The following is a 15,939-nucleotide window of genomic DNA, read 5'->3' as shown; positions in this document are numbered from 1 at the left end:
TATATTTATGATAAGAGGTGGCTATTTCTCTTCTAAGCACAATTGTATTTTAACATTAAATGTGAAATAAACATGCAACCTTCCAGCTTAATTAAGACAAGAATCATATAGCTCATTATTAAACAAATTATTATAGAAATTAAGAGTTTCATAGTTTTATCCATTAACAGACAAACCACATGTCAAGTTTATCACAGCACAAGCACTTCTTTAATATTTTCCTAGATGCTAAGATGATGCACATTCCTAAGATGTCAGTCAAAATAAATGAAACAGCATATAATAAATATAAGCTGACCCTCAGCTAGTATCGTGCCAGGAATCTGTGATAAGAAACTAATACCTGCAGATACAGGAACTGACAACAAATATACACACTTCACACTGAAGATGACACACCTTCTACACAAGATACTATTCCTTGGCTTGACCTCCTCTGATTTATCAATACACAAAGAGGAAGACAGCCATCTGAAATTGGGGTTTCCACTTCCCAGCAATGCTAAAAAAAAAAAAAAAAAAAAAAAAAAAAAAAAAAATAAGCCAGGAAAGTATTATCGTATATTGTGCTCCATTTACTCATGAGAATAATGCACACAATTTGAACAGTTATCACATGTTAACTATCAACAATGCAACAAACATTCTACTCCAACTGTCACATATATGTTTTAAATCTTCCAATATATTCCATGCTGCAATACAATTTAAGACATTGCTGGTGACAACAGTTATGCACAGTAGTTAATGAGGTCAGGTCTTTCTGGTAGTTTCTTTACTTGTGGAATGATTGAGTCACAGTACTAAGTTGTGGAGACAAGACTTTGAATGCCTACTTTTGCTTGATATTGGTCTCATAGGTCTGCGGAACATGATTTTAATACCATTATATAATTAAGCAGTTTTCTTAATTATTTTAAATTCTCAAGTCTGGACACCCTTACATCTCAAAGCGTGACTTCCTTCAGCAAATTGTTTGGGATTGTAAAAGTTAGGTGCATTATAATTATATACAAACTATACCATTTTAAGGACAACTAAAACAAGTTACAAAAATAATTACAGTTTTTTCACCATTAAATCTTGTTGTATTTTTAATGATGCAGGTGTTCAAGACAAGTGTCTTGGGCTGAGGGTGTGTTGCAGTCCACCAGATATACAGGACACAGGGGGGAAGGGTGGAGGGGGGAGATAGATATTATATATACTGTATATATATATATATATATTATATATATATATATAATGTATGTGTATGTGTATGTATGTGTATGTATGTGTATGTATGTGTATGTATGTATATGTATGTATATGTATGTATATGTATGTATATGTATGTATATGTATGTATATGTATGTATATGTATGTATATGTATGTATATGTATGTATATGTATGTATATGTATGTATGTATATGTATGTATATGTATGTATGTATATGTATGTATATGTATGTATGTATGTATGTATATGTATGTATGTATGTATGTGTGTATATATATATATATATATATATATATATATATATATATATATATATATATATATATATATATATATATATATATATATATATATATATATATATATATGTGTGTGTGTGTGTGTGTGTGTGTGTTCACCTAGATGTGCTTGCTGGGTTGAGCTAGACTCCTAGCTCCACCTTCCAAATGTTCGTAGAGTATTGCAACAACTCGTCTCTCATTTTATCATACAGTATTTACATTTAAAAATTTTATTTGAATTTGCTTCACCGACTTCTGCATCTATTCTATTCCATTTATCGACAGTTCTAATACTGAAAAAGTTCTTTATGTTTCCACGATGTGTTTGCATCTCGTTTTCGTCTATGACCCCTCGTTCTGCTATTCCTAACTTTGAACAATGTTGCTTTGTCTACTTTGTTAATTTCCCTCAGATTCTTGCATGTTATCATCATGTTCCCCCCCCCTCTTCCCCTTTTCTTTCCTTTCCTCCAGTGTGGTAAGGACAAATTCTCATACTTTCCTCATAGCTCAATCCCCTCAACACTGGAACAAGTCTCGTTGCATATCTTTGTACCTTTTCTACTTTCTCCTTGTCCTTTTTCAGATAAGGGTCCCATGTGATGCATGTTCAAGAGTGGGTCTTATCTTCGCTGTAATTAGGGCCCAGAAACTTGGGCAAAGCCCAAGTTTCTGAAGGATACATGGATGTTGTCAAGTATGCCATATTCAGCAGTTGTTATTCTGCTACTGTGGGCTTCTGGCATCAGATTTGGGGTTTTGTCCACTCCCAGGTCATTCTCCTTTTCTGATTGAAGATTGTGTCTTCCATTTATCCTATACGGCTGTACTGGTCTTCGCACTCCTGTTCCAATCCTCGTAACTTTATATTTGGCTGGGTTAAAAGGGCAATAGTTAAACTGGGAGTTCAGGAGGTAAATGAAATTGCTATGCAATTAACTTTATTAACTATTAATTACTGGTCCCATGACAGATTGTGGAAGGTCCTTACAATGTCTGTTCAGAAAGAACTTGGTGTTTACTGAAATTATGGCAAGTGTTGCCAATGTACAGTACATAATATTGTCGTGTCAAAATTATAGAGGGCAAAAGTAAAAAATTATGGGGATAATTACTTTTATAGCAAACATTTCTTGTACCAATATTTGGGTATAAATTTTGAAATAGTGAAATTTGTGAAAGAGCCTGGAAATGGGAAGTAAAATCCTGCCTTTTCTAGGCTAGTGGGTTACCTTGAGGTGCTTCCGGGGCTTAGCGTCCCCGCGGCCCGGTCGTCGACCAGGCCTCCTGGTTGACGCGCTGTGCAACTGTCTTTCTCCTCCATCAGAAATTCCTCCGCATTCCTACATAATGCAGCGGTCATTTTCTGATCTAGGAGGAATAAGACACCAACAGCATGGGGACCTATTTATTTACATATGCTTATTGTTACTATATACTTTAGTTTAGTCCTTGCAGGAATAGTGCTTTTGACTAGCATAACTAGCATCAAGCTTTGAAGATTGTAATGTGAGGCATTTGCCCTTAAACAGCTAGTGTTGAGGGTATTTGTATCAAGTTACAATAAAATATTTTATGTATTTCAATCTAAATTGGTTTGCTTAATTTTTAATATGTTCAGTTAGTTGCTTGGTTCTTAATAAATGTTTATTCATAAATTTTTTCTTTAAAAGAGTATGTGATGAAAATGGTGGTAATTGATAAATATGTAAATGATGGAAAATAAGTTTTATTCTGAGTACTATATACAGTACTGCAAAACTTGGTTCCCTTGAGTAAACTACAAAAAAATAGACTGGTAGTTGTAGTTTAGTTTTGTATAATTTAAGTTTAAATAAAAAAAGATATATTTTCAAAATATAGATTGGAAAGTCTAGAGCTTCATCCTTCAGTGGGAAGGTGTTAATGGCTTCAATTACAGAATCAGGTGAGTATAATTAGAATAGTTTTGTATTAAACTATAACAGGTAGTTAAATAATCTAGTATTTTGCTTAATAACAATCTGCAATGATCCTCATGAATATTAATGTTCATTACCATGAAAGTTTTTAGTTTGACTAGAATTTCTCTTTTAAATTTAAGTATTAGTTGGACAAATCATCAGTTTAATAAGTTTTATTCTTTGAATATCATTAACATTGAATTTTTTCAATTCTGCCAGAATATGTAGGAAAGGTTAAAATATTGTAAAAATAGTCCAAGACATTTTAAATTTATAAAAAGTACTTTACATTAACCTACACTTGCATTATAATTGTATAATTAAGTTTTTATATTAAATATTTTGAGTTTTCAAAAGCTATTAATTCAGTTATTTTTTCAGGTGCCAATGAAGAATATCAAAGCACTGGCTTAAAGTGAGGCTGTTCTACCCTGCAAAAGTAAATCTACTAAACTTTGGTGAGCTGAATTAAATGTTTTAGCTATAACAGGTAAATGATTTATTTAGTCCATTTATAGATGTGGGACCATGTCCTACTGTTACAAGGTTGCTCTGAGCAACCCACAGGGGTTGATGCAGTTTGTACTGATCCTACCCCACTTCACAGAAGGGGATCAGGCAATCCTGCAGATTTTCCCTACTTGACTTGAGAGCATGTCTAATAGATGGACTAAAGTACATAGGTGTAGGGAAGTTATTAACAATGATACATCGTTAATTCACAGGGCTTGTTCACCGAAAGTAGTTTCATCTAGAGGTTTAGTGCTTAGAAGGACAATATAACTGTACATTGTGTTATCATATGGCACTAAATCAGTGGATGTTGTGCAGTCTTTCAGTCAACAAGCTCTGACAATAAATCAAAGGGATAGGCCTTGCTGAGCCAATCTTAAAAGATTGGCTGTTAGGTCTGTGTGAGTTGATTGTTAGGCATTAGTGTTAATAAAATGAGTGTCCCTGTCTGCTGTTTTTATTATTTTACAAGTGATTATCCTTGGTACTCTGGATTTTACTTACACTTTGATAGTGTTGTTCCTAGATGCCAGCACTGAAGAATATCAGAACCTGAAAAAGATATTTGTGTTAATACATCAAATACTGTACTATGTATACACCTAATACTTCAATAATTATTTTAATGAAAACTACTTTAATATACTTTATCCTGAAATTAGACATAAGATGGAATCATGCTGAAAATTACCGATTACTCTTACCAAGTCATTAAAGGTGCAATGTCTAACACTATAAATACAAATTACTGTACCTGTATTCTGTGATTTTAATTTCTAATTTAAGTTAGGTGACTTGGAAATATTAACTTAATGAAATGGAACTAATTTTGACAAACTTCTCAATGCAAATTCACTTATTCTATAATGAACATGCACATCTATGCAAAATCTGAAACTGGAATAAGCCGTGATCTGAGGCAACTGCCTAATAACTTTGTAGTAACTCCGAACAAATATGGCAATATTCCTCACTTGTAATGGCTGAAATCTTAAGCTTTGAAATATTGAAGTAACTTTCTAGTTGATACTTCAGTCCATACATTTTAACTTTTGAAGGCTAAGTAATGCCTAAAATTAGTGTCAAGGTGCTAAATAACATTGACAAACATCTTTGCTATTAATATGCATTCATGTGTAAAGGACTAAAATATATTGACACCAAAACATCTATGCAACAGGTTCTAAAAGTACCTTCCTAAACACCTCAAACATTACTAGCCATTATTATGGGTGCCACTAGGGATACATAAACTAAAGTTATTCTAGAAATTTGGACACTGCATAATGGGCTAGGTTATGTATTGGAACTTAAAAGGCCATGTTTCATACTTTCCTATTGTCATTGTATTCTACAGGGTTGGACCCCATTCACCTATCTCCACTGGTCCCTAAAAAGTAAGGCCAAAACATTTAATTTGGTAAGACCCTGTAAAAATGACACTAGACAAGTTATAAGACAAAAGTGCACCAAACATTCTGAATTAACACATTAGTATTCAGACAACATTTGAACCCTACAAGTGATTGAAGTGCTCTGTGTATATACAGTATATCTAACGAGCACCATAATCAGGAAGAGACAAGGCCAAGGTGTCTATTCAATCCAATCTCAAGTACATCAAACTGGGAAGGCTATGTAGCACCACCAAATGTGCGGAATAATCAGAGGGCGCTAAATATCACCAAGGATGCCAATACGAGAACAGAAGCGCATAAGGCGAACGATATCAAAAGTATCCGATTCACCAAGGATGCTATCCAGGGACAATTTATCGTGAGGGACGTTTGGAAAGCAAGACACACACTTGTCCTGGAAATCAGGACATTCAACAAGAATGTGCACGACTAAGAGGAACAATGCAATTTGGACAATAAGGAGCAGGGTGGCACTCCACTAAGTGACAGCGAGTTAAATGCGTATGGCCAAGACGTAACGTAGCCAGAGCTGTTTCCCACCGCCGGTTACGGTGGTAGGAGGAAGTCCACAGGGACACACGCCCCTTAAGAGTATGCAGTTTGTTACCAATAACAGAAGACCAACAACCCTGCCAACTGGCAAGAATGGAGGAATGAACAACTGGGTAAAAGTCGAAATACGGAATACCTTTGCGGGAGATGGGACAAGTGAGGACAGCTTCCTTAGTGGGAGCATCCGCACGCTCATTTAAAGAGATGCCAACATGGCTGGGAACCCAGCAAAACTCTACCGACTTAAATTTACTGGAGATAAGAAACAGCCAATGTTGAATCTCAATGACCACCGGGTTGACCGGATTAAAGGACCCCAAAGCCATGAGGGCACTACAAGAGTCAACTACCACCACAAAGGAGGATTGACAATGAGAAAGCAGGAGACAAAGAGCATAGAGATATAGCATAAAGTTCTGCTGTGACGATGCTAGCCTCCGGAGGGAGGCGACACACACAAGTATGGTCAGGAAAACAACAAAGTAACCCACACCTTCAGCAGACTTAGACCCATTAGTGAAGATGGAAACGGAGTGGGAGTGTGAAGAAAAGTGCTAAAGGAAAAGGCGTTTTAGGACCATAGGAGGGGTAAAAGCTTTAGTGATGCAGGTCAGGGAAGAACAAAATTTGAGAAGGGGGACCCTCCACGGGGGCAAGAACGGAACAATACGAAGAGAAACAATGGTAAGGCCGAGAGGCCCTGGTTTCCGAATAGGGAGTATAATGGCATTGAACCAGTTCTTAGGGACTGATGACTCCCAGACCTGGCTATACAGACTCGGTAAACACTGAGACATGCACGGAGGGAGATAGCGAAGCATCTCATAATGAACATCATCTGAGCCCGCTGCCGTAGATCTGCAGAGGGCCAGGGCAGACTGAAGTTCGGAAAGAGAAAGGATCATTATAGGGAAGACGGAGATGAGTGTGGAAATCTAAGGGATGAGATTCAAGAACAGTCTTACGAAGGAAGGAAGGATTGAGGAAGATGAGAACCAGAGCTAACAGTAGAAAAGTGGGAACCCAGTTCGGTCGCAACCTGCACTGGGTCTGCCACAAGGTTACCACGGAGGTGGAGAACCGGCGAGACATCGGGAACGAACTTGCCCGCAATCTTGCGGATCTTCTTCCAGATCTGTGGCAGAGGAGTATCGGACGTAATGGTGAAAACATAAGATTTCCAACTCTCACGTTTAGCTGTACGGATGGTCCTACGAGCCACCGCACTAACCTTCCGAAACAAAATAAAAAAATCAGCCATCTGCCGGCGTTGGTGTTTCTTCCAGGCTGCACGCTTACAGCGGACAGCCCGAGCACACACTGCATTCCACCAGGGAACGCACTTCCGCGTGCCTTGGGAGGTAGAGCGAGGAATAGAGTGGAGGGCAGCGTCGAAGACGGGGTCATGAAAAAAGGAGGAGGGTGCGAGGAAGAGGCAGAGAGGAGAGGTCAGAGAGAGAGTAGCACAGAGGGTGAATAGGTTCACATCAGCCTTGGCAAACTGCCACCTAGGGAAGGAGAGGGGAGGGGTGAAAAGAGAAAAAGGAAACGAGGATGGGGAAATGATTACTGTTATGGAGGTCATCAAGAACCCGCTACGTGAAATCTAAGTAAAGGGATGACGAGCAGAGAGAAAGATCAAGACAGGAAAGGGTGCGAGTTCGAGAGTCCACATGAGCGGGCTCACCAGAATTCAGAAGAGAGAGAGAAGAAGCGAGGACAAACGGTTCAAGAAGGCAGCCTCGGGTGTTTGTCAGAACATCACCCCCAGAGGGTATGTCGACAATTGAAACCACCCAAAAGGAGCACCGGCTCTGGCAAAGAGTCCAGGAGGTGCTTAAGATCAGGAAGGGAAAGCAGGACATTTGGGGGAGATAAATGGAACAGACTGTATACCATTTACCCGCAAAAAGACGGGCAGCAGAACAATGGATAGGCGACGGAAGAAGTCGGGGGATGAAGGGAATATCAGAACAAATTAAGAGAACAGTAGAGTTATGGGCCTCAGCAAGAGCTGGGGGGGGGGGGAGAAAGGAATAACCATGAAAGTGACCAGGACGAGCACCAAGCATTGGTTCCTGGAGACAAACACAAAGTGGTGAAAACTGTGTAATTAGAAGCTGGAGTTCATGGAAGTTGGCATAAAATCCACGAATATTCCACTGAAGAATAGACATCATCAAAGAGAAAGGACAGTAAGAGAGAACAATACAGGAACAAAGGTAAAGAAGAACACAGTTTATTAAAGAATCTCAGGATCAGGGTCAGGAAAATCTGGGTTAGGGGGCATGGGTAAACTTAGTCAGGATGGAGGGAAAGGAGCGAAAAGACAGACCAGAGGTGGACTGACAGGGTCCGGAGGAGGAGGAGACAACTGAGAGGGGCAGTCAAGGACAGCTGGAGGGAAAAAAGGGGGGGGGGGGCGGAAGGCAGAAATCAGGAAGTGCACCTCAGCAAGGGTAGCAACCGAGAGGAAATTGGGGGCGAAAGAAACCTCCATATCGGGAACAGGGGGCCCGACCACTGAAATGGGAGGGGACGTAGTGATAGAGTCAGAGAGAGGGGGAGCGAGGAAGAAAGCAATACTTTCTTACCCGCTGAAGAGGAAGAAAGAGAGAAGCCAGGCTTACGTTTCTGACTCTAAGAGACAGGCGTTCCAGTAACAACCTACCGGGCGACAGACTCAATAGTCTCAGCAGGCGAAGAGGAACAGTAGCGAACAACACGAAGATTGCTGGGAGGATGATGGACATCAGCCTGGACAGACAGGCGGCGTGGAGAGTTAAGAGACTGGGGAAGAGAGTTGGGAAGAAAGAGTGGGGGGAGATGGGAAAGAAGACATAGGAGACATGGTGGACTGGGTAGGAAGGGGGAACACTCCAGATGGAGAACCAGGAGGGAGACCTTTCGGGACAGGACGCAAAGGAATAAGGGGAGGAGGTGGAGGGCGTGTTCGTGTCTAAGGCCTGTAAACGGTTGTGAGACTGAGGTGGAAGGTGGGAAGGACGAGGAGAGGTAGAATGCAACACGCGAGTGTAAGATATACCCGCGAAAGGGGCGAGACGACGAACTTGGCATCTCGCTTCAGGAAAAGTCAGACGATCAGTGTTTCAAGTTGAGGACAGCTTCCTCGAGTTTGTAGTGTATACACGAGCGTGAGAAGGTAGGGTGGGCCTCACCGCAATTGAGGCAGCTAGCCTGGGGAGAAGCGCACTCGAACTTAGAATGATCATCGTCCCCACACATGGGGCATAGATACACAGTACTTGTGCACTTGAGGACACCATGCCCAAACTTCCAACACTTATTGCAAAGTTTAGGAGAGAGAATGTACTCCTGAACAGAGCATCTGGCACTGGCAAGAATAACAGAGGGCGGAAGAGCCCTACTATCAAAGGTGATTTTTACATCTCGAAGGGGCTGACGGTGACGACCACGAGGGGGTTGAGTAAACGTTTCCACCTGGAGGACAGAATGACCGTGGGCTTCGAGGATATGTTTAATATCCTCATGGCAGTCTTTGAGGTCCCTAACACCAGTTGCAACATGGTGTGGGAGGAGAACAGTGCCAACATTGGCATTTAACCAAGCATTTTTGGAGACCCGAACAGGAGTCTCCCCAATGCAGGACAAAGCGGCTAAGCAAGTAGCTGCATCCTAAGAAGGAGAAGCGACGACATGTCTGTCGAGTAAACGATTGTAAAAATCACTTGCTTTGCCCTTGTGCCACCACCCAAACTGTGTCAAGGAAGTAGACCCGCTCCAGTCCTTTTCTGAGGCAAAGGATGTGAAACGGCAGTAGAAAGTGGCCCAATCCAACTTCCCGTCATAAGCCAACACCCGAGGTGGTGTATGGAAGGTCTCTTTCTGTTGGTGATGACCTGCCTGTCTGATGCGGTGCAGGGAGACACCCAAATCAGTAGTCTGAGAGCTGGTTGACGAGTGTCGAGCTGGCCGTCTCTTCGATCGAGATGACCGATGATGAGAGGCACTCCCCCGCCGAGTACATTGTGAGCCGCCAGCCCTGAGATGGACTGGTGACAGCGGCCGGTTACCAGGCCGTCTGACGCTGGCCACACCCCCAGAGGGACTGGGGGCACTCGTCTCGCTGGACGAAGACTGTGAACGGTTCCCTGCCCGAGGACCTGAAGATATGGAGCCATGTTAAGGAGGGTCCACTTCAAAAGATATAGCAGCCATCAAGGTGGGCGTGGTCCGAAGGCGGTGAATATCGTAAATGTTATCCTCTGTGATTATGCGGGCACGTTGAAACTTTATCATTCAGGCGGCCAATTTGTCCCCTACACCAGGTAGCGACATCAACTCAATAGCCGAAGCAGTATTTATCTTGATTAAAGCCATGATGCAGGATTTGAAAGGCAAAACTCAGATATACCACGCCAAATGTGTGCCCACAGGCAGGTTACAGCCCAAAGGAACCTAGACACTAAATCAGACAACGGGGCAAGCTTGGTAACAAGCCTTAGATCTGGGGCCTGACACTTCACATATGTATTGCACCATACAAATAAGCAATAAAGTTGACAAATGGGGATAAGCACTGCACATAGATTGCACCATAAAAAAATAGGCCCACTGTCCAAAAATAATGTTAAAAAATCCAATGTTCAAAAATAAAAATAAATGTTAAAAAAAAAAAAAATAAGCACTGCACATTCAATAATGTAAACAATGGAAACAGGTGGATCTTAAGCAAAATAAACACTGCACTCAAAAATGTAAATAATGGCTGCAGGTGGACCTTAAGCAAAACAAGCACTGCACACTTAATTGGAACTTGAATCACTTGAGGCTTAAAAACAAAAAAATTGGGCACTTACTGCACTTGCATAACTGGAGAATCCAAGATATAGCAGGCACTTCGAGGAATTTTAAATTACGTTAAAACTCAAGAGCTAGGTTACACTTCCATACAAAGTATATAAATCTGTGGCAGGAGAAAATGGATATTTCTGGGTCACCCTCAAAAGTAGCGATTTCCAAATCTCACTTATTTATGGGAATGTCATAAAAAAACAGATAATCGAGCTGAAAAAAACAAGCACTGCACACTTAATTGGAACTTGAATCACTTGAGGCTTAAAAACAAAAAAAATGGGCACTTACTGCACTTGCATAACTGGAGAATCATAATAGGAGCATAATTGTTCCTAAAATTTATTTAGGAACAGAAAAACAATATATATAATTTTCATTATCACTGAACAAGGGGCTTTCACAAAACACTTATTTCAGGTGAGCGTAGGAGACCTTCCTGGTACAGTGCAGGGTAGATCACCGCCGTCCACCATAAATAATAATAATAATAATAATAATAATTTATTTAGGAACAGTACATACATAGTTGCAGAGTTACAGTACAAACATTGTTGGATTTAAAGATAGAGGTAGTACATACAATACCTAAAGCCACTAGTACGCATAGCGTTTCGAGCAAGGAGAGGTGGGAAAAAAAAAAACACAGACTAAAACTTAATAGTAATTGAGCTTAAAGTATAAATTGTGTTGAATGAAAAAAAATAAAATAAAAAAAGGGGGGAACATGGTAGAAAATAGCCAATATACAAGTTGGTCAACAAACGGCATTTTTTTTTTTAATAGTAAGACATGGATTGACATTTAGAAGTAAGGTAGGTTACATGGAGTTAATTAGGTAGTACTTAGTTTTCATCTTAAAACTGGTTGAGAGAGGTACAATCTTTGACATAATGGGAAGGTCATTCCACATTCTGGGTCCCTTGATTTGAAGAGCATTTCTAGTTTAAGTCTAACTCTTGGAATATCCAAAAGGTATTTGTTTCTGGTGTGGTGCACACGAGTTGTTACAACCTTCTAGGAAGCGTTGAAGGTCAGGACTGACATTACAATTCAAAGTTTTAAATATATAGAGTACACAAGAGAGGATGTGCAGTGACTTAATATCTAACATATTCAGAGATTTGAGTAAGGGTGCCGAGTGCTGTCTGGGCCCAGAGTTAGATATTGTTCTAATAGCAGCTTAGTGTTGGGTAATTAGAGGACGTAAATGATTTTTGGGTAGTAGAACCCCAAGCACAAATACTACCATACATCTGAAAAACGACTATATAACAGGCTACGACTATATAACAGGCTACGACTATATAACAGGCTACGTCTATCTAACAGTATGAACGACTCAGTAACAAACCTGTAACAAGCACACTGGAGAGTGGAGAACTGAATCCAGCGGCGCTGTAGTAAACACACTGGGATCGCGGATGCTCTCAGGAACGATGTCCTTGAATCCTCCGCGAGCGGATGCGTCTGGATATGCTCAGGAACGCTGGCGCGTAATCCGTGTGAATGGTACTCCCTTCCCCTTGGTTAAAAAGAAAAAAAAAGAGCTAGGAAACCGCAGGAATCCGGGCTTGGGGAGCAAGACAATAAAATGCAAAAATTCAGGGGAAATAACCAGTAGAAAATACGAGTAACTGGAACTTATGGAGAATCTTGGGGAATTACACGAAATGTTGACTAAGGCATATACACAATAAAAAAAAAATTCAGGCACCGCAATTGAAAAATATCGAACAGCCACCAACAAGCCGGAGAACATCTATGGTGCAACCAAAGCACAGTAAATCGAGACTAGAAACGTTGAACACAATCTGGCTCATGGCTGGATTGAATGGAGAGCCATGGATAACCCATGGCTCAAGTTATTAACCCAAATACATGAAGACCAACTGTCAGTAATCCAAGAGCAATCGGATTTAATAATTAACATGCGAAGTGAAGCTTCAGCAATGCTCAAGATTAATCAAGATCTGTCTGCCAGAGTCGACCTGCTCCAACAAGAATTAAACTCTCTCAAGACCACAGTTACTGACTTTAAACCAGCAGAAACCTCTAGAAAACAGGAAGCCATGTTACAACAGTTTGAAAACCATCTTAACACCCTTCAACAGCAACACACTATTACCCAAGATGAATCAGACCAACATAAACTCCTTGATTCTGTCGTTATCTCTTCACGATATTTTCCCCAAGAATCTGAAGAAGAAGATTGTGCTGCCATCGTGATCCATGAATTGCAGAATAAGATTAGATATTCAATCAAAACTAGTGGCATCAAATCAGCTTATAGAGTGGCTAACAAATCACCTGGTATAAATAACAGGAGAATTCGAGTTAAACTAGACAGCTGCTCCCGCAAGTCAGACCTTATCAAATCTGCAGTTGCTAGTAAATCCACTGTTTATGTGAATGAATGTCTGACCAGGTTCAGACAAAATCTCTTATTTAAACTGCGTGGTTTCTGCAAAAATTCCCCTGTAATTAAACAGTGTTTTGTGCGAGATGGTAAAATATAGCTAGGAGGACTGACACTGGAAAAACCTATTTAATAACCACTGAAGTTCACCTCAATTCTTTCCTGAATGACTGTGGGATAGCTGCTGAATAACCAGAATTCAAACTATAATCTCATTTAACTACCAATGTGTACTTTAGCTCTGCCTTTCCTTTCAAAAGGTTTTAACTTTTTTTTTTAAATTGTCATCTTTATTATTCTCTTTTTTCTTTTTTTACTCCCTTGTTCCATAGTACACTACACACGCCACGTGGTATGACAATGGGGTGATATAATACTAAGCGTAATAGTTCACCTTGACAGGGAAATAGCAGTTAGGCTATATAGACTACGTCTAGGTTACAGATGCAACTGGGAGATTGGTGAACCCCGACAGAGAGAGTGCATCTTCTGCCAAACTGTCACAGAAAAGCCATTACTTCACTATCTTCTGGAATGTGAAGCAACCAATGACCTTAGAAGAGCTTTAAGAGTTCCTGAATCATGCAGTGGCCACCCTGAAGCCATCAACACAGCCACTCTCCTGGTCAACAAAGGTGTCCAGCAGCTGGACACCCTCATAAAGACTGTGAAGCAGTATCCTCCCCCACGATAACAGCTTGATGGTTAAATGCAACCTCAGAACACTGGGAAAAAACAAGAAAAAAAAAAAATTGTACCAATTACGGGCTATTCATGCCCGTGCCACCTCTTGGGTGACTTAATCTTTATCAATCAATCAATCAATTCACCTTGAGTTGTAGTTGTCGGGGAAGGTAGGTCGGGGAAGGCAGGTGAAGCAAGTCTAAGCTTCACAGGAAGGGTAGGGTAGTGGGTGGCAAGACTTCGTCAGTAGGCCTTGAAGTATCCTAAGTACAAGAAAAAAAAGTGGTGCCGGGTGGGCTTAGTCCGCGCTGGGTCACGTGTTCATCTCTAGCCCTCTTGGCCTGGGGCCGCTGCGCAGGAAGGCTGTGCGCGGCCGTCGTCCCACCAATCAGGGCGCAGTCAGCCTACACTATGAAATGTCTCCCTTGGCGGGCACTTTGAACGTGGCTCCCTCCACAGCATGCTCCAGACACGGGGCAGCATCAAAGGAAGGAACAAGGGCGACGGGAACACCTATTGTGAGGCCAGATGGCTCTGCTATGGAGATGGGAGAAGAAGCGGGAGGAGTGACAGGACTATTGCCGCCTTATCTGCCAGGATGGGTGAGGAATGAGGTTTGCATTTCTGACTTATAAACAGGAATGGTAGCATCAACATGCTTCAGTCTCCGTGGTGTAGTGGTAAGACACTCGCCTGGTGTTCCGCGAGTGCTTTGTCATGGGTTCGTATCCTGGCCGGGGAGGATTTACTGGGCGCAAATCCTTAACTGTAGCCTCTGTTTAACTCGACAGTAAAATGTGTACTTGGTTGTAAGAACGATTCTTCGTGGGGGTCGTATTCCAGGGACCTGCCCGAAACGCTACGCGTACTAGTGGCTGTACAAGAATGTAACAACTCTTGTATATATCTCAAAAAAAAAAAACATACTGTGAGATAACAGGAATCTTCTTGAGTATGAAGGGGGAGAATAAGATGACATGACATGAGGATAGATAGGCGGAGGATGGACATTTGGCCCAGCTGGTCATATGTTGGGGAGGGCCAAACATGAGCAGGAACACTTAGATTCTAGCGGGGCCAGATTCACGAAGCAAAATTAAAATTACGCTAGTACTCAGGAAAGTTTTCAGTCTTACCATCGTCGTGGCGGCTACGTCGGGCTTCAGGAAAACATTTAAGAACGGCGATCTTCCTACAAACTTCCTTCCTCGCACTACGACACCTCTAGACGGGTCCGTCTAATTACCCAAAGCTACCCAAACTTACTCAAAGCTGCACAAAGCTTCCTAGCATTTCGTTAGTAATGAATAAATATGACATATTTATTCATTATAAGGTTGGTGGTGAATGTAGAACATGAAACTTATTTTTACTCTGAAAAAGTATAATTTTATAACGAAATTTGTTGTGCTCCGTCCTTTAACAAATCCATTGACCCCCTCCCCTGGCCTGCCTATTTTGTGCAACAGTCGGTTTAGGATGATCCTGTCAAGCATCTTGCAAGTGCATGGCATGAGACTGATAGGTCTGTAATTACCAGGGTCATTGGGCTTCGGTATGGGAACAATTATTGCATGTTTCCATTGTGTGGGCAACACTCCACTTTGGAATGATTTGTTAAACAGGTGGAGTAGTGGATTCCCAGACACTTCACACAGTGCATTGAGTATGTCGTAGGTGACGCTATCCTCACCAGGTGCTGTACTTTTACCCTTTTTCATAGCCCTCTTTACTTCCTGGGGTGCGATTCGTTCCCCATACTCGTCATCACTAGTTTGTGCTCTTGTTATCCTAATTCTTGTCATTATGTTCCCTGCTTACTTCTGCAGGGAGGGAGGAGGAGGAGAATGCTGCATCACTCCACTTGTGAATTAGTTCCTCAGCCTTACCCTGGAGGTCTTTGTGAGCCGCAGGCCGGGCTCTGCCCCCCTTAGCTTTCTGAATTTCTGCTCACACTTGTCTTGCAGATGTTTCTCTTCCAATGGAGCTAGTGAATTCAAGCCATTGTCTTTCCCGCTCTTTAATCTTCTCTTCTCTGGCTACTTGACACACAGTTTTAAACAGCTCT

The 15,939-nt window shown here is 41.3% G+C and overlaps 1 long non-coding RNA gene across 1 annotated transcript; it reads right to left on the bottom strand.

Moving 5' to 3' along the window:
* Positions 1–3,219: 3,219 nt before the first annotated feature.
* LOC123745888 (uncharacterized) lies at positions 3,220–14,022 on the bottom strand. Its single transcript, XR_011225692.1, has 2 exons — positions 12,123–14,022; positions 3,220–4,514 (listed from the first exon to the last, which is right to left on the bottom strand). It is a non-coding gene; the product is annotated as an uncharacterized lncRNA (long non-coding RNA).
* Positions 14,023–15,939: the final 1,917 nt, after the last annotated feature.

Source organism: Procambarus clarkii, chromosome 88 (assembly GCF_040958095.1).
Source record: "Procambarus clarkii isolate CNS0578487 chromosome 88, FALCON_Pclarkii_2.0, whole genome shotgun sequence".
Taxonomy (NCBI): Eukaryota; Metazoa; Arthropoda; class Malacostraca; order Decapoda; family Cambaridae; genus Procambarus; species Procambarus clarkii.
This window is presented reverse-complemented; position numbering and strand designations above follow the sequence as displayed.